Source organism: Ambystoma mexicanum, unplaced genomic scaffold (assembly GCF_040938575.1).
Source record: "Ambystoma mexicanum isolate Mex_15411 unplaced genomic scaffold, UKY_AmexF1_1 Mex_scaf20, whole genome shotgun sequence".
Lineage (NCBI taxonomy): Eukaryota > Metazoa > Chordata > Amphibia > Caudata > Ambystomatidae > Ambystoma > Ambystoma mexicanum.
Window position 1 is genome coordinate 2,490,011 of NW_027182434.1, and position 17,831 is coordinate 2,507,841.

General features: G+C 51.4%; 21 non-coding genes across 21 annotated transcripts; 10 read left to right on the plus strand and 11 right to left on the minus strand.

Moving 5' to 3' along the window:
* The first annotated feature begins 435 nt into the window (after positions 1-435).
* Positions 436-507, plus strand: TRNAD-GUC (transfer RNA aspartic acid (anticodon GUC)). The gene has a single exon. It is a non-coding gene; the product is annotated as a tRNA-Asp (tRNA).
* A 774-nt stretch (positions 508-1,281) lies between these two features.
* On the minus strand, positions 1,282-1,363 carry TRNAL-AAG (transfer RNA leucine (anticodon AAG)). The gene has a single exon. It is a non-coding gene; the product is annotated as a tRNA-Leu (tRNA).
* A 540-nt stretch (positions 1,364-1,903) lies between these two features.
* TRNAD-GUC (transfer RNA aspartic acid (anticodon GUC)) lies at positions 1,904-1,975 on the plus strand. The gene has a single exon. It is a non-coding gene; the product is annotated as a tRNA-Asp (tRNA).
* A 1,396-nt stretch (positions 1,976-3,371) lies between these two features.
* Positions 3,372-3,443, plus strand: TRNAD-GUC (transfer RNA aspartic acid (anticodon GUC)). The gene has a single exon. It is a non-coding gene; the product is annotated as a tRNA-Asp (tRNA).
* Positions 3,444-4,217: 774 nt separating this feature from the next.
* Positions 4,218-4,299, minus strand: TRNAL-AAG (transfer RNA leucine (anticodon AAG)). The gene has a single exon. It is a non-coding gene; the product is annotated as a tRNA-Leu (tRNA).
* Positions 4,300-5,672: 1,373 nt separating this feature from the next.
* TRNAL-AAG (transfer RNA leucine (anticodon AAG)) lies at positions 5,673-5,754 on the minus strand. The gene has a single exon. It is a non-coding gene; the product is annotated as a tRNA-Leu (tRNA).
* Positions 5,755-6,294: 540 nt separating this feature from the next.
* On the plus strand, positions 6,295-6,366 carry TRNAD-GUC (transfer RNA aspartic acid (anticodon GUC)). Its single transcript has one exon. It is a non-coding gene; the product is annotated as a tRNA-Asp (tRNA).
* Positions 6,367-7,140: 774 nt separating this feature from the next.
* TRNAL-AAG (transfer RNA leucine (anticodon AAG)) lies at positions 7,141-7,222 on the minus strand. Its single transcript has one exon. It is a non-coding gene; the product is annotated as a tRNA-Leu (tRNA).
* Positions 7,223-7,762: 540 nt separating this feature from the next.
* On the plus strand, positions 7,763-7,834 carry TRNAD-GUC (transfer RNA aspartic acid (anticodon GUC)). Its single transcript has one exon. It is a non-coding gene; the product is annotated as a tRNA-Asp (tRNA).
* A 774-nt stretch (positions 7,835-8,608) lies between these two features.
* Positions 8,609-8,690, minus strand: TRNAL-AAG (transfer RNA leucine (anticodon AAG)). Its single transcript has one exon. It is a non-coding gene; the product is annotated as a tRNA-Leu (tRNA).
* A 540-nt stretch (positions 8,691-9,230) lies between these two features.
* Positions 9,231-9,302, plus strand: TRNAD-GUC (transfer RNA aspartic acid (anticodon GUC)). Its single transcript has one exon. It is a non-coding gene; the product is annotated as a tRNA-Asp (tRNA).
* Positions 9,303-10,076: 774 nt separating this feature from the next.
* Positions 10,077-10,158, minus strand: TRNAL-AAG (transfer RNA leucine (anticodon AAG)). The gene has a single exon. It is a non-coding gene; the product is annotated as a tRNA-Leu (tRNA).
* A 540-nt stretch (positions 10,159-10,698) lies between these two features.
* TRNAD-GUC (transfer RNA aspartic acid (anticodon GUC)) lies at positions 10,699-10,770 on the plus strand. The gene has a single exon. It is a non-coding gene; the product is annotated as a tRNA-Asp (tRNA).
* A 774-nt stretch (positions 10,771-11,544) lies between these two features.
* On the minus strand, positions 11,545-11,626 carry TRNAL-AAG (transfer RNA leucine (anticodon AAG)). Its single transcript has one exon. It is a non-coding gene; the product is annotated as a tRNA-Leu (tRNA).
* Positions 11,627-12,166: 540 nt separating this feature from the next.
* Positions 12,167-12,238, plus strand: TRNAD-GUC (transfer RNA aspartic acid (anticodon GUC)). Its single transcript has one exon. It is a non-coding gene; the product is annotated as a tRNA-Asp (tRNA).
* Positions 12,239-13,012: 774 nt separating this feature from the next.
* TRNAL-AAG (transfer RNA leucine (anticodon AAG)) lies at positions 13,013-13,094 on the minus strand. Its single transcript has one exon. It is a non-coding gene; the product is annotated as a tRNA-Leu (tRNA).
* Positions 13,095-13,621: 527 nt separating this feature from the next.
* Positions 13,622-13,693, plus strand: TRNAD-GUC (transfer RNA aspartic acid (anticodon GUC)). Its single transcript has one exon. It is a non-coding gene; the product is annotated as a tRNA-Asp (tRNA).
* Positions 13,694-14,467: 774 nt separating this feature from the next.
* TRNAL-AAG (transfer RNA leucine (anticodon AAG)) lies at positions 14,468-14,549 on the minus strand. The gene has a single exon. It is a non-coding gene; the product is annotated as a tRNA-Leu (tRNA).
* A 540-nt stretch (positions 14,550-15,089) lies between these two features.
* On the plus strand, positions 15,090-15,161 carry TRNAD-GUC (transfer RNA aspartic acid (anticodon GUC)). Its single transcript has one exon. It is a non-coding gene; the product is annotated as a tRNA-Asp (tRNA).
* Positions 15,162-15,935: 774 nt separating this feature from the next.
* On the minus strand, positions 15,936-16,017 carry TRNAL-AAG (transfer RNA leucine (anticodon AAG)). Its single transcript has one exon. It is a non-coding gene; the product is annotated as a tRNA-Leu (tRNA).
* A 1,373-nt stretch (positions 16,018-17,390) lies between these two features.
* On the minus strand, positions 17,391-17,472 carry TRNAL-AAG (transfer RNA leucine (anticodon AAG)). The gene has a single exon. It is a non-coding gene; the product is annotated as a tRNA-Leu (tRNA).
* Between the last annotated feature and the right edge of the window lie 359 nt (positions 17,473-17,831).

Consider the following 17,831-nt stretch of genomic DNA (forward strand, 5'->3'; position numbering starts at 1 on the left):
AAACTGTCAGGTGCGCAGAGGAGGGGAGACCATGAGGCAAGGTGGGAGATGGGGGCAAGAAGTGAGAAAAAAACTAATCGCAAGCTAGGGCAGGATTCGGAAAGTGAAGCCGAAAAGGGGCTTAGCATGCAGCCCAGGGGTTTCTTTGACTGTCCTAAGCCCACAGGGACTTTGCCGTCCTCAGCTCATGAGACTTGAGATGGGTAGCTTGATTTGCTGAGGAAATGCGGGATGACAGATTCAACTCTGGAGTCAAACATAGCCCGGAACTATCGCCTTAAACTGAGTTTTAAGCCTGGTGCCGATAAAAAGAAAGAAATTAGCCTTAGATCGGGCAAGCCGTTTGACGGGGGAAAATGAGACCCCCTAGGCCAGCTAGGTGGTCGCTGGATGCTGTGCAGACATCAGCAGCTGTTCATTTCATGCCCTCACGTCTCCTCGTTAGTATAGTGGTCAGTATCCCCGCCTGTCACGCGGGAGACCGGGGTTCAATTCCCCGACGGGGAGGTTAAACCTTTTCTGGATTTTTTTTAGTTCTTGACAAATATTCTTGAAGATTAGGCTGAGTCAAGTAGGGAATGGGTGCCAAGAACTGACTCTTTAAGAAAAAAGCACCGGCAACGCTAGTCATCGTACAATATTTGTGCACAATTGCTTACATTAGGCGGCCGGTCCACTTTATTGAGTCCCCCTCAGCACCATTTAGTGCTCCTGTTGTCTGCGAAGTCCAAATTGTAACCCTGAATCAGTTCCTCTTCTGACCCTTTGTATCATGTTACATGACGAGTAATGATCACCTGTTAGCTTTATCCCTAATTATAACTCTCACTCTTTCCCTGCATCTAACCCTAGCTCTAATCCCATCATTAACCTCGGTCCGGGCACACGCGTGAACCCTTACTCTCATCTCAGCCTCTCCTGGTGATACATCACACCTGGGATCGTTTGCTCCCTGTGGGCTGTGGGAAATTTGCTACCAGCACGCCCTGGAAGTGGGGCTCATTCCGCTGCAACGGGAGGTCTTCCCAGGACGCGTCACAGCTCAACGCAAGAGCTCCTGGGTTTCGAAGGCTCTTGCAGCAAGCCTTCACAAAGCAGCAGGGAGCGCCGTTCCAGATGGGAAACTTGAGACTGGATGTCCAGAAAAGCAAGACGTCAGAAGCGAAACCTTTTTCCTGCAGGGTGTGGCATACCATCCGCTTGCTCATTGCGACAGAGGTGGCACTAATGAAGGAAGAGGTCAACGTTACGTTCTTCTTTAAAATGCAAGGCCAGGAAAAGTGGCAGCGGTGGGATTTGAACCCACGCCTCCGAAGAGACTGGAGCCTTAATCCAGCGCCTTAGACCGCTCGGCCACGCTACCTCCCTGCTAGTCGCCGAAAGCGGAACTTGACCCGTTGCCCGGCCCGCTTTAGTGCTTTGCCTTTTCTCCTTGGAAAGTCTGGAGACAGGCAGTGGAAGGGCAGGCAAACTGTCAGGTGCGCAGAGGAGGGGAGACCATGAGGCAAGGTGGGAGATGGGGGCAAGAAGTGAGAAAAAAACTAATCGCAAGCTAGGGCAGGATTCGGAAAGTGAAGCCGAAAAGGGGCTTAGCATGCAGCCCAGGGGTTTCTTTGACTGTCCTAAGCCCACAGGGACTTTGCCGTCCTCAGCTCATGAGACTTGAGATGGGTAGCTTGATTTGCTGAGGAAATGCGGGATGACAGATTCAACTCTGGAGTCAAACATAGCCCGGAACTATCGCCTTAAACTGAGTTTTAAGCCTGGTGCCGATAAAAAGAAAGAAATTAGCCTTAGATCGGGCAAGCCGTTTGACGGGGGAAAATGAGACCCCCTAGGCCAGCTAGGTGGTCGCTGGATGCTGTGCAGACATCAGCAGCTGTTCATTTCATGCCCTCACGTCTCCTCGTTAGTATAGTGGTCAGTATCCCCGCCTGTCACGCGGGAGACCGGGGTTCAATTCCCCGACGGGGAGGTTAAACCTTTTCTGGATTTTTTTTAGTTCTTGACAAATATTCTTGAAGATTAGGCTGAGTCAAGTAGGGAATGGGTGCCAAGAACTGACTCTTTAAGAAAAAAGCACCGGCAACGCTAGTCATCGTACAATATTTGTGCACAATTGCTTACATTAGGCGGCCGGTCCACTTTATTGAGTCCCCCTCAGCACCATTTAGTGCTCCTGTTGTCTGCGAAGTCCAAATTGTAACCCTGAATCAGTTCCTCTTCTGACCCTTTGTATCATGTTACATGACGAGTAATGATCACCTGTTAGCTTTATCCCTAATTATAACTCTCACTCTTTCCCTGCATCTAACCCTAGCTCTAATCCCATCATTAACCTCGGTCCGGGCACACGCGTGAACCCTTACTCTCATCTCAGCCTCTCCTGGTGATACATCACACCTGGGATCGTTTGCTCCCTGTGGGCTGTGGGAAATTTGCTACCAGCACGCCCTGGAAGTGGGGCTCATTCCGCTGCAACGGGAGGTCTTCCCAGGACGCGTCACAGCTCAACGCAAGAGCTCCTGGGTTTCGAAGGCTCTTGCAGCAAGCCTTCACAAAGCAGCAGGGAGCGCCGTTCCAGATGGGAAACTTGAGACTGGATGTCCAGAAAAGCAAGACGTCAGAAGCGAAACCTTTTTCCTGCAGGGTGTGGCATACCATCCGCTTGCTCATTGCGACAGAGGTGGCACTAATGAAGGAAGAGGTCAACGTTACGTTCTTCTTTAAAATGCAAGGCCAGGAAAAGTGGCAGCGGTGGGATTTGAACCCACGCCTCCGAAGAGACTGGAGCCTTAATCCAGCGCCTTAGACTGCTCGGCCACGCTACCTCCCTGCTAGTCGCCGAAAGCGGAACTTGACCCGTTGCCCGGCCCGCTTTAGTGCTTTGCCTTTTCTCCTTGGAAAGTCTGGAGACAGGCAGTGGAAGGGCAGGCAAACTGTCAGGTGCGCAGAGGAGGGGAGACCATGAGGCAAGGTGGGAGATGGGGGCAAGAAGTGAGAAAAAAACTAATCGCAAGCTAGGGCAGGATTCGGAAAGTGAAGCCGAAAAGGGGCTTAGCATGCAGCCCAGGGGTTTCTTTGACTGTCCTAAGCCCACAGGGACTTTGCCGTCCTCAGCTCATGAGACTTGAGATGGGTAGCTTGATTTGCTGAGGAAATGCGGGATGACAGATTCAACTCTGGAGTCAAACATAGCCCGGAACTATCGCCTTAAACTGAGTTTTAAGCCTGGTGCCGATAAAAAGAAAGAAATTAGCCTTAGATCGGGCAAGCCGTTTGACGGGGGAAAATGAGACCCCCTAGGCCAGCTAGGTGGTCGCTGGATGCTGTGCAGACATCAGCAGCTGTTCATTTCATGCCCTCACGTCTCCTCGTTAGTATAGTGGTCAGTATCCCCGCCTGTCACGCGGGAGACCGGGGTTCAATTCCCCGACGGGGAGGTTAAACCTTTTCTGGATTTTTTTTAGTTCTTGACAAATATTCTTGAAGATTAGGCTGAGTCAAGTAGGGAATGGGTGCCAAGAACTGACTCTTTAAGAAAAAAGCACCGGCAACGCTAGTCATCGTACAATATTTGTGCACAATTGCTTACATTAGGCGGCCGGTCCACTTTATTGAGTCCCCCTCAGCACCATTTAGTGCTCCTGTTGTCTGCGAAGTCCAAATTGTAACCCTGAATCAGTTCCTCTTCTGACCCTTTGTATCATGTTACATGACGAGTAATGATCACCTGTTAGCTTTATCCCTAATTATAACTCTCACTCTTTCCCTGCATCTAACCCTAGCTCTAATCCCATCATTAACCTCGGTCCGGGCACACGCGTGAACCCTTACTCTCATCTCAGCCTCTCCTGGTGATACATCACACCTGGGATCGTTTGCTCCCTGTGGGCTGTGGGAAATTTGCTACCAGCACGCCCTGGAAGTGGGGCTCATTCCGCTGCAACGGGAGGTCTTCCCAGGACGCGTCACAGCTCAACGCAAGAGCTCCTGGGTTTCGAAGGCTCTTGCAGCAAGCCTTCACAAAGCAGCAGGGAGCGCCGTTCCAGATGGGAAACTTGAGACTGGATGTCCAGAAAAGCAAGACGTCAGAAGCGAAACCTTTTTCCTGCAGGGTGTGGCATACCATCCGCTTGCTCATTGCGACAGAGGTGGCACTAATGAAGGAAGAGGTCAACGTTACGTTCTTCTTTAAAATGCAAGGCCAGGAAAAGTGGCAGCGGTGGGATTTGAACCCACGCCTCCGAAGAGACTGGAGCCTTAATCCAGCGCCTTAGACCGCTCGGCCACGCTACCTCCCTGCTAGTCGCCGAAAGCGGAACTTGACCCGTTGCCCGGCCCGCTTTAGTGCTTTGCCTTTTCTCCTTGGAAAGTCTGGAGACAGGCAGTGGAAGGGCAGGCAAACTGTCAGGTGCGCAGAGGAGGGGAGACCATGAGGCAAGGTGGGAGATGGGGGCAAGAAGTGAGAAAAAAACTAATCGCAAGCTAGAGCAGGATTCGGAAAGTGAAGCCGAAAAGGGGCTTAGCATGCAGCCCAGGGGTTTCTTTGACTGTCCTAAGCCCACAGGGACTTTGCCGTCCTCAGCTCATGAGACTTGAGATGGGTAGCTTGATTTGCTGAGGAAATGCGGGATGACAGATTCAACTCTGGAGTCAAACATAGCCCGGAACTATCGCCTTAAACTGAGTTTTAAGCCTGGTGCCGATAAAAAGAAAGAAATTAGCCTTAGATCGGGCAAGCCGTTTGACGGGGGAAAATGAGACCCCCTAGGCCAGCTAGGTGGTCGCTGGATGCTGTGCAGACATCAGCAGCTGTTCATTTCATGCCCTCACGTCTCCTCGTTAGTATAGTGGTCAGTATCCCCGCCTGTCACGCGGGAGACCGCGACGGGGAGGTTAAACCTTTTCTGGATTTTTTTTAGTTCTTGACAAATATTCTTGAAGATTAGGCTGAGTCAAGTAGGGAATGGGTGCCAAGAACTGACTCTTTAAGAAAAAAGCACCGGCAACGCTAGTCATCGTACAATATTTGTGCACAATTGCTTACATTAGGCGGCCGGTCCACTTTATTGAGTCCCCCTCAGCACCATTTAGTGCTCCTGTTGTCTGCGAAGTCCAAATTGTAACCCTGAATCAGTTCCTCTTCTGACCCTTTGTATCATGTTACATGACGAGTAATGATCACCTGTTAGCTTTATCCCTAATTATAACTCTCACTCTTTCCCTGCATCTAACCCTAGCTCTAATCCCATCATTAACCTCGGTCCGGGCACACGCGTGAACCCTTACTCTCATCTCAGCCTCTCCTGGTGATACATCACACCTGGGATCGTTTGCTCCCTGTGGGCTGTGGGAAATTTGCTACCAGCACGCCCTGGAAGTGGGGCTCATTCCGCTGCAACGGGAGGTCTTCCCAGGACGCGTCACAGCTCAACGCAAGAGCTCCTGGGTTTCGAAGGCTCTTGCAGCAAGCCTTCACAAAGCAGCAGGGAGCGCCGTTCCAGATGGGAAACTTGAGACTGGATGTCCAGAAAAGCAAGACGTCAGAAGCGAAACCTTTTTCCTGCAGGGTGTGGCATACCATCCGCTTGCTCATTGCGACAGAGGTGGCACTAATGAAGGAAGAGGTCAACGTTACGTTCTTCTTTAAAATGCAAGGCCAGGAAAAGTGGCAGCGGTGGGATTTGAACCCACGCCTCCGAAGAGACTGGAGCCTTAATCCAGCGCCTTAGACCGCTCGGCCACGCTACCTCCCTGCTAGTCGCCGAAAGCGGAACTTGACCCGTTGCCCGGCCCGCTTTAGTGCTTTGCCTTTTCTCCTTGGAAAGTCTGGAGACAGGCAGTGGAAGGGCAGGCAAACTGTCAGGTGCGCAGAGGAGGGGAGACCATGAGGCAAGGTGGGAGATGGGGGCAAGAAGTGAGAAAAAAACTAATCGCAAGCTAGGGCAGGATTCGGAAAGTGAAGCCGAAAAGGGGCTTAGCATGCAGCCCAGGGGTTTCTTTGACTGTCCTAAGCCCACAGGGACTTTGCCGTCCTCAGCTCATGAGACTTGAGATGGGTAGCTTGATTTGCTGAGGAAATGCGGGATGACAGATTCAACTCTGGAGTCAAACATAGCCCGGAACTATCGCCTTAAACTGAGTTTTAAGCCTGGTGCCGATAAAAAGAAAGAAATTAGCCTTAGATCGGGCAAGCCGTTTGACGGGGGAAAATGAGACCCCCTAGGCCAGCTAGGTGGTCGCTGGATGCTGTGCAGACATCAGCAGCTGTTCATTTCATGCCCTCACGTCTCCTCGTTAGTATAGTGGTCAGTATCCCCGCCTGTCACGCGGGAGACCGGGGTTCAATTCCCCGACGGGGAGGTTAAACCTTTTCTGGATTTTTTTTAGTTCTTGACAAATATTCTTGAAGATTAGGCTGAGTCAAGTAGGGAATGGGTGCCAAGAACTGACTCTTTAAGAAAAAAGCACCGGCAACGCTAGTCATCGTACAATATTTGTGCACAATTGCTTACATTAGGCGGCCGGTCCACTTTATTGAGTCCCCCTCAGCACCATTTAGTGCTCCTGTTGTCTGCGAAGTCCAAATTGTAACCCTGAATCAGTTCCTCTTCTGACCCTTTGTATCATGTTACATGACGAGTAATGATCACCTGTTAGCTTTATCCCTAATTATAACTCTCACTCTTTCCCTGCATCTAACCCTAGCTCTAATCCCATCATTAACCTCGGTCCGGGCACACGCGTGAACCCTTACTCTCATCTCAGCCTCTCCTGGTGATACATCACACCTGGGATCGTTTGCTCCCTGTGGGCTGTGGGAAATTTGCTACCAGCACGCCCTGGAAGTGGGGCTCATTCCGCTGCAACGGGAGGTCTTCCCAGGACGCGTCACAGCTCAACGCAAGAGCTCCTGGGTTTCGAAGGCTCTTGCAGCAAGCCTTCACAAAGCAGCAGGGAGCGCCGTTCCAGATGGGAAACTTGAGACTGGATGTCCAGAAAAGCAAGACGTCAGAAGCGAAACCTTTTTCCTGCAGGGTGTGGCATACCATCCGCTTGCTCATTGCGACAGAGGTGGCACTAATGAAGGAAGAGGTCAACGTTACGTTCTTCTTTAAAATGCAAGGCCAGGAAAAGTGGCAGCGGTGGGATTTGAACCCACGCCTCCGAAGAGACTGGAGCCTTAATCCAGCGCCTTAGACCGCTCGGCCACGCTACCTCCCTGCTAGTCGCCGAAAGCGGAACTTGACCCGTTGCCCGGCCCGCTTTAGTGCTTTGCCTTTTCTCCTTGGAAAGTCTGGAGACAGGCAGTGGAAGGGCAGGCAAACTGTCAGGTGCGCAGAGGAGGGGAGACCATGAGGCAAGGTGGGAGATGGGGGCAAGAAGTGAGAAAAAAACTAATCGCAAGCTAGGGCAGGATTCGGAAAGTGAAGCCGAAAAGGGGCTTAGCATGCAGCCCAGGGGTTTCTTTGACTGTCCTAAGCCCACAGGGACTTTGCCGTCCTCAGCTCATGAGACTTGAGATGGGTAGCTTGATTTGCTGAGGAAATGCGGGATGACAGATTCAACTCTGGAGTCAAACATAGCCCGGAACTATCGCCTTAAACTGAGTTTTAAGCCTGGTGCCGATAAAAAGAAAGAAATTAGCCTTAGATCGGGCAAGCCGTTTGACGGGGGAAAATGAGACCCCCTAGGCCAGCTAGGTGGTCGCTGGATGCTGTGCAGACATCAGCAGCTGTTCATTTCATGCCCTCACGTCTCCTCGTTAGTATAGTGGTCAGTATCCCCGCCTGTCACGCGGGAGACCGGGGTTCAATTCCCCGACGGGGAGGTTAAACCTTTTCTGGATTTTTTTTAGTTCTTGACAAATATTCTTGAAGATTAGGCTGAGTCAAGTAGGGAATGGGTGCCAAGAACTGACTCTTTAAGAAAAAAGCACCGGCAACGCTAGTCATCGTACAATATTTGTGCACAATTGCTTACATTAGGCGGCCGGTCCACTTTATTGAGTCCCCCTCAGCACCATTTAGTGCTCCTGTTGTCTGCGAAGTCCAAATTGTAACCCTGAATCAGTTCCTCTTCTGACCCTTTGTATCATGTTACATGACGAGTAATGATCACCTGTTAGCTTTATCCCTAATTATAACTCTCACTCTTTCCCTGCATCTAACCCTAGCTCTAATCCCATCATTAACCTCGGTCCGGGCACACGCGTGAACCCTTACTCTCATCTCAGCCTCTCCTGGTGATACATCACACCTGGGATCGTTTGCTCCCTGTGGGCTGTGGGAAATTTGCTACCAGCACGCCCTGGAAGTGGGGCTCATTCCGCTGCAACGGGAGGTCTTCCCAGGACGCGTCACAGCTCAACGCAAGAGCTCCTGGGTTTCGAAGGCTCTTGCAGCAAGCCTTCACAAAGCAGCAGGGAGCGCCGTTCCAGATGGGAAACTTGAGACTGGATGTCCAGAAAAGCAAGACGTCAGAAGCGAAACCTTTTTCCTGCAGGGTGTGGCATACCATCCGCTTGCTCATTGCGACAGAGGTGGCACTAATGAAGGAAGAGGTCAACGTTACGTTCTTCTTTAAAATGCAAGGCCAGGAAAAGTGGCAGCGGTGGGATTTGAACCCACGCCTCCGAAGAGACTGGAGCCTTAATCCAGCGCCTTAGACCGCTCGGCCACGCTACCTCCCTGCTAGTCGCCGAAAGCGGAACTTGACCCGTTGCCCGGCCCGCTTTAGTGCTTTGCCTTTTCTCCTTGGAAAGTCTGGAGACAGGCAGTGGAAGGGCAGGCAAACTGTCAGGTGCGCAGAGGAGGGGAGACCATGAGGCAAGGTGGGAGATGGGGGCAAGAAGTGAGAAAAAAACTAATCGCAAGCTAGGGCAGGATTCGGAAAGTGAAGCCGAAAAGGGGCTTAGCATGCAGCCCAGGGGTTTCTTTGACTGTCCTAAGCCCACAGGGACTTTGCCGTCCTCAGCTCATGAGACTTGAGATGGGTAGCTTGATTTGCTGAGGAAATGCGGGATGACAGATTCAACTCTGGAGTCAAACATAGCCCGGAACTATCGCCTTAAACTGAGTTTTAAGCCTGGTGCCGATAAAAAGAAAGAAATTAGCCTTAGATCGGGCAAGCCGTTTGACCGGGGAAAATGAGACCCCCTAGGCCAGCTAGGTGGTCGCTGGATGCTGTGCAGACATCAGCAGCTGTTCATTTCATGCCCTCACGTCTCCTCGTTAGTATAGTGGTCAGTATCCCCGCCTGTCACGCGGGAGACCGGGGTTCAATTCCCCGACGGGGAGGTTAAACCTTTTCTGGATTTTTTTTAGTTCTTGACAAATATTCTTGAAGATTAGGCTGAGTCAAGTAGGGAATGGGTGCCAAGAACTGACTCTTTAAGAAAAAAGCACCGGCAACGCTAGTCATCGTACAATATTTGTGCACAATTGCTTACATTAGGCGGCCGGTCCACTTTATTGAGTCCCCCTCAGCACCATTTAGTGCTCCTGTTGTCTGCGAAGTCCAAATTGTAACCCTGAATCAGTTCCTCTTCTGACCCTTTGTATCATGTTACATGACGAGTAATGATCACCTGTTAGCTTTATCCCTAATTATAACTCTCACTCTTTCCCTGCATCTAACCCTAGCTCTAATCCCATCATTAACCTCGGTCCGGGCACACGCGTGAACCCTTACTCTCATCTCAGCCTCTCCTGGTGATACATCACACCTGGGATCGTTTGCTCCCTGTGGGCTGTGGGAAATTTGCTACCAGCACGCCCTGGAAGTGGGGCTCATTCCGCTGCAACGGGAGGTCTTCCCAGGACGCGTCACAGCTCAACGCAAGAGCTCCTGGGTTTCGAAGGCTCTTGCAGCAAGCCTTCACAAAGCAGCAGGGAGCGCCGTTCCAGATGGGAAACTTGAGACTGGATGTCCAGAAAAGCAAGACGTCAGAAGCGAAACCTTTTTCCTGCAGGGTGTGGCATACCATCCGCTTGCTCATTGCGACAGAGGTGGCACTAATGAAGGAAGAGGTCAACGTTACGTTCTTCTTTAAAATGCAAGGCCAGGAAAAGTGGCAGCGGTGGGATTTGAACCCACGCCTCCGAAGAGACTGGAGCCTTAATCCAGCGCCTTAGACCGCTCGGCCACGCTACCTCCCTGCTAGTCGCCGAAAGCGGAACTTGACCCGTTGCCCGGCCCGCTTTAGTGCTTTGCCTTTTCTCCTTGGAAAGTCTGGAGACAGGCAGTGGAAGGGCAGGCAAACTGTCAGGTGCGCAGAGGAGGGGAGACCATGAGGCAAGGTGGGAGATGGGGGCAAGAAGTGAGAAAAAAACTAATCGCAAGCTAGGGCAGGATTCGGAAAGTGAAGCCGAAAAGGGGCTTAGCATGCAGCCCAGGGGTTTCTTTGACTGTCCTAAGCCCACAGGGACTTTGCCGTCCTCAGCTCATGAGACTTGAGATGGGTAGCTTGATTTGCTGAGGAAATGCGGGATGACAGATTCAACTCTGGAGTCAAACATAGCCCGGAACTATCGCCTTAAACTGAGTTTTAAGCCTGGTGCCGATAAAAAGAAAGAAATTAGCCTTAGATCGGGCAAGCCGTTTGACGGGGGAAAATGAGACCCCCTAGGCCAGCTAGGTGGTCGCTGGATGCTGTGCAGACATCAGCAGCTGTTCATTTCATGCCCTCACGTCTCCTCGTTAGTATAGTGGTCAGTATCCCCGCCTGTCACGCGGGAGACCGGGGTTCAATTCCCCGACGGGGAGGTTAAACCTTTTCTGGATTTTTTTTAGTTCTTGACAAATATTCTTGAAGATTAGGCTGAGTCAAGTAGGGAATGGGTGCCAAGAACTGACTCTTTAAGAAAAAAGCACCGGCAACGCTAGTCATCGTACAATATTTGTGCACAATTGCTTACATTAGGCGGCCGGTCCACTTTATTGAGTCCCCCTCAGCACCATTTAGTGCTCCTGTTGTCTGCGAAGTCCAAATTGTAACCCTGAATCAGTTCCTCTTCTGACCCTTTGTATCATGTTACATGACGAGTAATGATCACCTGTTAGCTTTATCCCTAATTATAACTCTCACTCTTTCCCTGCATCTAACCCTAGCTCTAATCCCATCATTAACCTCGGTCCGGGCACACGCGTGAACCCTTACTCTCATCTCAGCCTCTCCTGGTGATACATCACACCTGGGATCGTTTGCTCCCTGTGGGCTGTGGGAAATTTGCTACCAGCACGCCCTGGAAGTGGGGCTCATTCCGCTGCAACGGGAGGTCTTCCCAGGACGCGTCACAGCTCAACGCAAGAGCTCCTGGGTTTCGAAGGCTCTTGCAGCAAGCCTTCACAAAGCAGCAGGGAGCGCCGTTCCAGATGGGAAACTTGAGACTGGATGTCCAGAAAAGCAAGACGTCAGAAGCGAAACCTTTTTCCTGCAGGGTGTGGCATACCATCCGCTTGCTCATTGCGACAGAGGTGGCACTAATGAAGGAAGAGGTCAACGTTACGTTCTTCTTTAAAATGCAAGGCCAGGAAAAGTGGCAGCGGTGGGATTTGAACCCACGCCTCCGAAGAGACTGGAGCCTTAATCCAGCGCCTTAGACCGCTCGGCCACGCTACCTCCCTGCTAGTCGCCGAAAGCGGAACTTGACCCGTTGCCCGGCCCGCTTTAGTGCTTTGCCTTTTCTCCTTGGAAAGTCTGGAGACAGGCAGTGGAAGGGCAGGCAAACTGTCAGGTGCGCAGAGGAGGGGAGACCATGAGGCAAGGTGGGAGATGGGGGCAAGAAGTGAGAAAAAAACTAATCGCAAGCTAGGGCAGGATTCGGAAAGTGAAGCCGAAAAGGGGCTTAGCATGCAGCCCAGGGGTTTCTTTGACTGTCCTAAGCCCACAGGGACTTTGCCGTCCTCAGCTCATGAGACTTGAGATGGGTAGCTTGATTTGCTGAGGAAATGCGGGATGACAGATTCAACTCTGGAGTCAAACATAGCCCGGAACTATCGCCTTAAACTGAGTTTTAAGCCTGGTGCCGATAAAAAGAAAGAAATTAGCCTTAGATCGGGCAAGCCGTTTGACGGGGGAAAATGAGACCCCCTAGGCCAGCTAGGTGGTCGCTGGATGCTGTGCAGACATCAGCAGCTGTTCATTTCATGCCCTCACGTCTCCTCGTTAGTATAGTGGTCAGTATCCCCGCCTGTCACGCGGGAGACCGGGGTTCAATTCCCCGACGGGGAGGTTAAACCTTTTCTGGATTTTTTTTAGTTCTTGACAAATATTCTTGAAGATTAGGCTGAGTCAAGTAGGGAATGGGTGCCAAGAACTGACTCTTTAAGAAAAAAGCACCGGCAACGCTAGTCATCGTACAATATTTGTGCACAATTGCTTACATTAGGCGGCCGGTCCACTTTATTGAGTCCCCCTCAGCACCATTTAGTGCTCCTGTTGTCTGCGAAGTCCAAATTGTAACCCTGAATCAGTTCCTCTTCTGACCCTTTGTATCATGTTACATGACGAGTAATGATCACCTGTTAGCTTTATCCCTAATTATAACTCTCACTCTTTCCCTGCATCTAACCCTAGCTCTAATCCCATCATTAACCTCGGTCCGGGCACACGCGTGAACCCTTACTCTCATCTCAGCCTCTCCTGGTGATACATCACACCTGGGATCGTTTGCTCCCTGTGGGCTGTGGGAAATTTGCTACCAGCACGCCCTGGAAGTGGGGCTCATTCCGCTGCAACGGGAGGTCTTCCCAGGACGCGTCACAGCTCAACGCAAGAGCTCCTGGGTTTCGAAGGCTCTTGCAGCAAGCCTTCACAAAGCAGCAGGGAGCGCCGTTCCAGATGGGAAACTTGAGACTGGATGTCCAGAAAAGCAAGACGTCAGAAGCGAAACCTTTTTCCTGCAGGGTGTGGCATACCATCCGCTTGCTCATTGCGACAGAGGTGGCACTAATGAAGGAAGAGGTCAACGTTACGTTCTTCTTTAAAATGCAAGGCCAGGAAAAGTGGCAGCGGTGGGATTTGAACCCACGCCTCCGAAGAGACTGGAGCCTTAATCCAGCGCCTTAGACCGCTCGGCCACGCTACCTCCCTGCTAGTCGCCGAAAGCGGAACTTGACCCGTTGCCCGGCCCGCTTTAGTGCTTTGCCTTTTCTCCTTGGAAAGTCTGGAGACAGGCAGTGGAAGGGCAGGCAAACTGTCAGGTGCGCAGAGGAGGGGAGACCATGAGGCAAGGTGGGAGATGGGGGCAAGAAGTGAGAAAAAAACTAATCGCAAGCTAGGGCAGGATTCGGAAAGTGAAGCCGAAAAGGGGCTTAGCATGCAGCCCAGGGGTTTCTTTGACTGTCGACTTTGCCGTCCTCAGCTCATGAGACTTGAGATGGGTAGCTTGATTTGCTGAGGAAATGCGGGATGACAGATTCAACTCTGGAGTCAAACATAGCCCGGAACTATCGCCTTAAACTGAGTTTTAAGCCTGGTGCCGATAAAAAGAAAGAAATTAGCCTTAGATCGGGCAAGCCGTTTGACGGGGGAAAATGAGACCCCCTAGGCCAGCTAGGTGGTCGCTGGATGCTGTGCAGACATCAGCAGCTGTTCATTTCATGCCCTCACGTCTCCTCGTTAGTATAGTGGTCAGTATCCCCGCCTGTCACGCGGGAGACCGGGGTTCAATTCCCCGACGGGGAGGTTAAACCTTTTCTGGATTTTTTTTAGTTCTTGACAAATATTCTTGAAGATTAGGCTGAGTCAAGTAGGGAATGGGTGCCAAGAACTGACTCTTTAAGAAAAAAGCACCGGCAACGCTAGTCATCGTACAATATTTGTGCACAATTGCTTACATTAGGCGGCCGGTCCACTTTATTGAGTCCCCCTCAGCACCATTTAGTGCTCCTGTTGTCTGCGAAGTCCAAATTGTAACCCTGAATCAGTTCCTCTTCTGACCCTTTGTATCATGTTACATGACGAGTAATGATCACCTGTTAGCTTTATCCCTAATTATAACTCTCACTCTTTCCCTGCATCTAACCCTAGCTCTAATCCCATCATTAACCTCGGTCCGGGCACACGCGTGAACCCTTACTCTCATCTCAGCCTCTCCTGGTGATACATCACACCTGGGATCGTTTGCTCCCTGTGGGCTGTGGGAAATTTGCTACCAGCACGCCCTGGAAGTGGGGCTCATTCCGCTGCAACGGGAGGTCTTCCCAGGACGCGTCACAGCTCAACGCAAGAGCTCCTGGGTTTCGAAGGCTCTTGCAGCAAGCCTTCACAAAGCAGCAGGGAGCGCCGTTCCAGATGGGAAACTTGAGACTGGATGTCCAGAAAAGCAAGACGTCAGAAGCGAAACCTTTTTCCTGCAGGGTGTGGCATACCATCCGCTTGCTCATTGCGACAGAGGTGGCACTAATGAAGGAAGAGGTCAACGTTACGTTCTTCTTTAAAATGCAAGGCCAGGAAAAGTGGCAGCGGTGGGATTTGAACCCACGCCTCCGAAGAGACTGGAGCCTTAATCCAGCGCCTTAGACCGCTCGGCCACGCTACCTCCCTGCTAGTCGCCGAAAGCGGAACTTGACCCGTTGCCCGGCCCGCTTTAGTGCTTTGCCTTTTCTCCTTGGAAAGTCTGGAGACAGGCAGTGGAAGGGCAGGCAAACTGTCAGGTGCGCAGAGGAGGGGAGACCATGAGGCAAGGTGGGAGATGGGGGCAAGAAGTGAGAAAAAAACTAATCGCAAGCTAGGGCAGGATTCGGAAAGTGAAGCCGAAAAGGGGCTTAGCATGCAGCCCAGGGGTTTCTTTGACTGTCCTAAGCCCACAGGGACTTTGCCGTCCTCAGCTCATGAGACTTGAGATGGGTAGCTTGATTTGCTGAGGAAATGCGGGATGACAGATTCAACTCTGGAGTCAAACATAGCCCGGAACTATCGCCTTAAACTGAGTTTTAAGCCTGGTGCCGATAAAAAGAAAGAAATTAGCCTTAGATCGGGCAAGCCGTTTGACGGGGGAAAATGAGACCCCCTAGGCCAGCTAGGTGGTCGCTGGATGCTGTGCAGACATCAGCAGCTGTTCATTTCATGCCCTCACGTCTCCTCGTTAGTATAGTGGTCAGTATCCCCGCCTGTCACGCGGGAGACCGGGGTTCAATTCCCCGACGGGGAGGTTAAACCTTTTCTGGATTTTTTTTAGTTCTTGACAAATATTCTTGAAGATTAGGCTGAGTCAAGTAGGGAATGGGTGCCAAGAACTGACTCTTTAAGAAAAAAGCACCGGCAACGCTAGTCATCGTACAATATTTGTGCACAATTGCTTACATTAGGCGGCCGGTCCACTTTATTGAGTCCCCCTCAGCACCATTTAGTGCTCCTGTTGTCTGCGAAGTCCAAATTGTAACCCTGAATCAGTTCCTCTTCTGACCCTTTGTATCATGTTACATGACGAGTAATGATCACCTGTTAGCTTTATCCCTAATTATAACTCTCACTCTTTCCCTGCATCTAACCCTAGCTCTAATCCCATCATTAACCTCGGTCCGGGCACACGCGTGAACCCTTACTCTCATCTCAGCCTCTCCTGGTGATACATCACACCTGGGATCGTTTGCTCCCTGTGGGCTGTGGGAAATTTGCTACCAGCACGCCCTGGAAGTGGGGCTCATTCCGCTGCAACGGGAGGTCTTCCCAGGACGCGTCACAGCTCAACGCAAGAGCTCCTGGGTTTCGAAGGCTCTTGCAGCAAGCCTTCACAAAGCAGCAGGGAGCGCCGTTCCAGATGGGAAACTTGAGACTGGATGTCCAGAAAAGCAAGACGTCAGAAGCGAAACCTTTTTCCTGCAGGGTGTGGCATACCATCCGCTTGCTCATTGCGACAGAGGTGGCACTAATGAAGGAAGAGGTCAACGTTACGTTCTTCTTTAAAATGCAAGGCCAGGAAAAGTGGCAGCGGTGGGATTTGAACCCACGCCTCCGAAGAGACTGGAGCCTTAATCCAGCGCCTTAGACCGCTCGGCCACGCTACCTCCCTGCTAGTCGCCGAAAGCGGAACTTGACCCGTTGCCCGGCCCGCTTTAGTGCTTTGCCTTTTCTCCTTGGAAAGTCTGGAGACAGGCAGTGGAAGGGCAGGCAAACTGTCAGGTGCGCAGAGGAGGGGAGACCATGAGGCAAGGTGGGAGATGGGGGCAAGAAGTGAGAAAAAAACTAATCGCAAGCTAGGGCAGGATTCGGAAAGTGAAGCCGAAAAGGGGCTTAGCATGCAGCCCAGGGGTTTCTTTGACTGTCCTAAGCCCACAGGGACTTTGCCGTCCTCAGCTCATGAGACTTGAGATGGGTAGCTTGATTTGCTGAGGAAATGCGGGATGACAGATTCAACTCTGGAGTCAAACATAGCCCGGAACTATCGCCTTAAACTGAGTTTTAAGCCTGGTGCCGATAAAAAGAAAGAAATTAGCCTTAGATCGGGCAAGCCGTTTGACGGGGGAAAATGAGACCCCCTAGGCCAGCTAGGTGGTCGCTGGATGCTGTGCAGACATCAGCAGCTGTTCATTTCATGCCCTCACGTCTCCTCGTTAGTATAGTGGTCAGTATCCCCGCCTGTCACGCGGGAGACCGCGACGGGGAGGTTAAACCTTTTCTGGATTTTTTTTAGTTCTTGACAAATATTCTTGAAGATTAGGCTGAGTCAAGTAGGGAATGGGTGCCAAGAACTGACTCTTTAAGAAAAAAGCACCGGCAACGCTAGTCATCGTACAATATTTGTGCACAATTGCTTACATTAGGCGGCCGGTCCACTTTATTGAGTCCCCCTCAGCACCATTTAGTGCTCCTGTTGTCTGCGAAGTCCAAATTGTAACCCTGAATCAGTTCCTCTTCTGACCCTTTGTATCATGTTACATGACGAGTAATGATCACCTGTTAGCTTTATCCCTAATTATAACTCTCACTCTTTCCCTGCATCTAACCCTAGCTCTAATCCCATCATTAACCTCGGTCCGGGCACACGCGTGAACCCTTACTCTCATCTCAGCCTCTCCTGGTGATACATCACACCTGGGATCGTTTGCTCCCTGTGGGCTGTGGGAAATTTGCTACCAGCACGCCCTGGAAGTGGGGCTCATTCCGCTGCAACGGGAGGTCTTCCCAGGACGCGTCACAGCTCAACGCAAGAGCTCCTGGGTTTCGAAGGCTCTTGCAGCAAGCCTTCACAAAGCAGCAGGGAGCGCCGTTCCAGATGGGAAACTTGAGACTGGATGTCCAGAAAAGCAAGACGTCAGAAGCGAAACCTTTTTCCTGCAGGGTGTGGCATACCATCCGCTTGCTCATTGCGACAGAGGTGGCACTAATGAAGGAAGAGGTCAACGTTACGTTCTTCTTTAAAATGCAAGGCCAGGAAAAGTGGCAGCGGTGGGATTTGAACCCACGCCTCCGAAGAGACTGGAGCCTTAATCCAGCGCCTTAGACCGCTCGGCCACGCTACCTCCCTGCTAGTCGCCGAAAGCGGAACTTGACCCGTTGCCCGGCCCGCTTTAGTGCTTTGCCTTTTCTCCTTGGAAAGTCTGGAGACAGGCAGTGGAAGGGCAGGCAAACTGTCAGGTGCGCAGAGGAGGGGAGACCATGAGGCAAGGTGGGAGATGGGGGCAAGAAGTGAGAAAAAAACTAATCGCAAGCTAGGGCAGGATTCGGAAAGTGAAGCCGAAAAGGGGCTTAGCATGCAGCCCAGGGGTTTCTTTGACTGTCCTAAGCCCACAGGGACTTTGCCGTCCTCAGCTCATGAGACTTGAGATGGGTAGCTTGATTTGCTGAGGAAATGCGGGATGACAGATTCAACTCTGGAGTC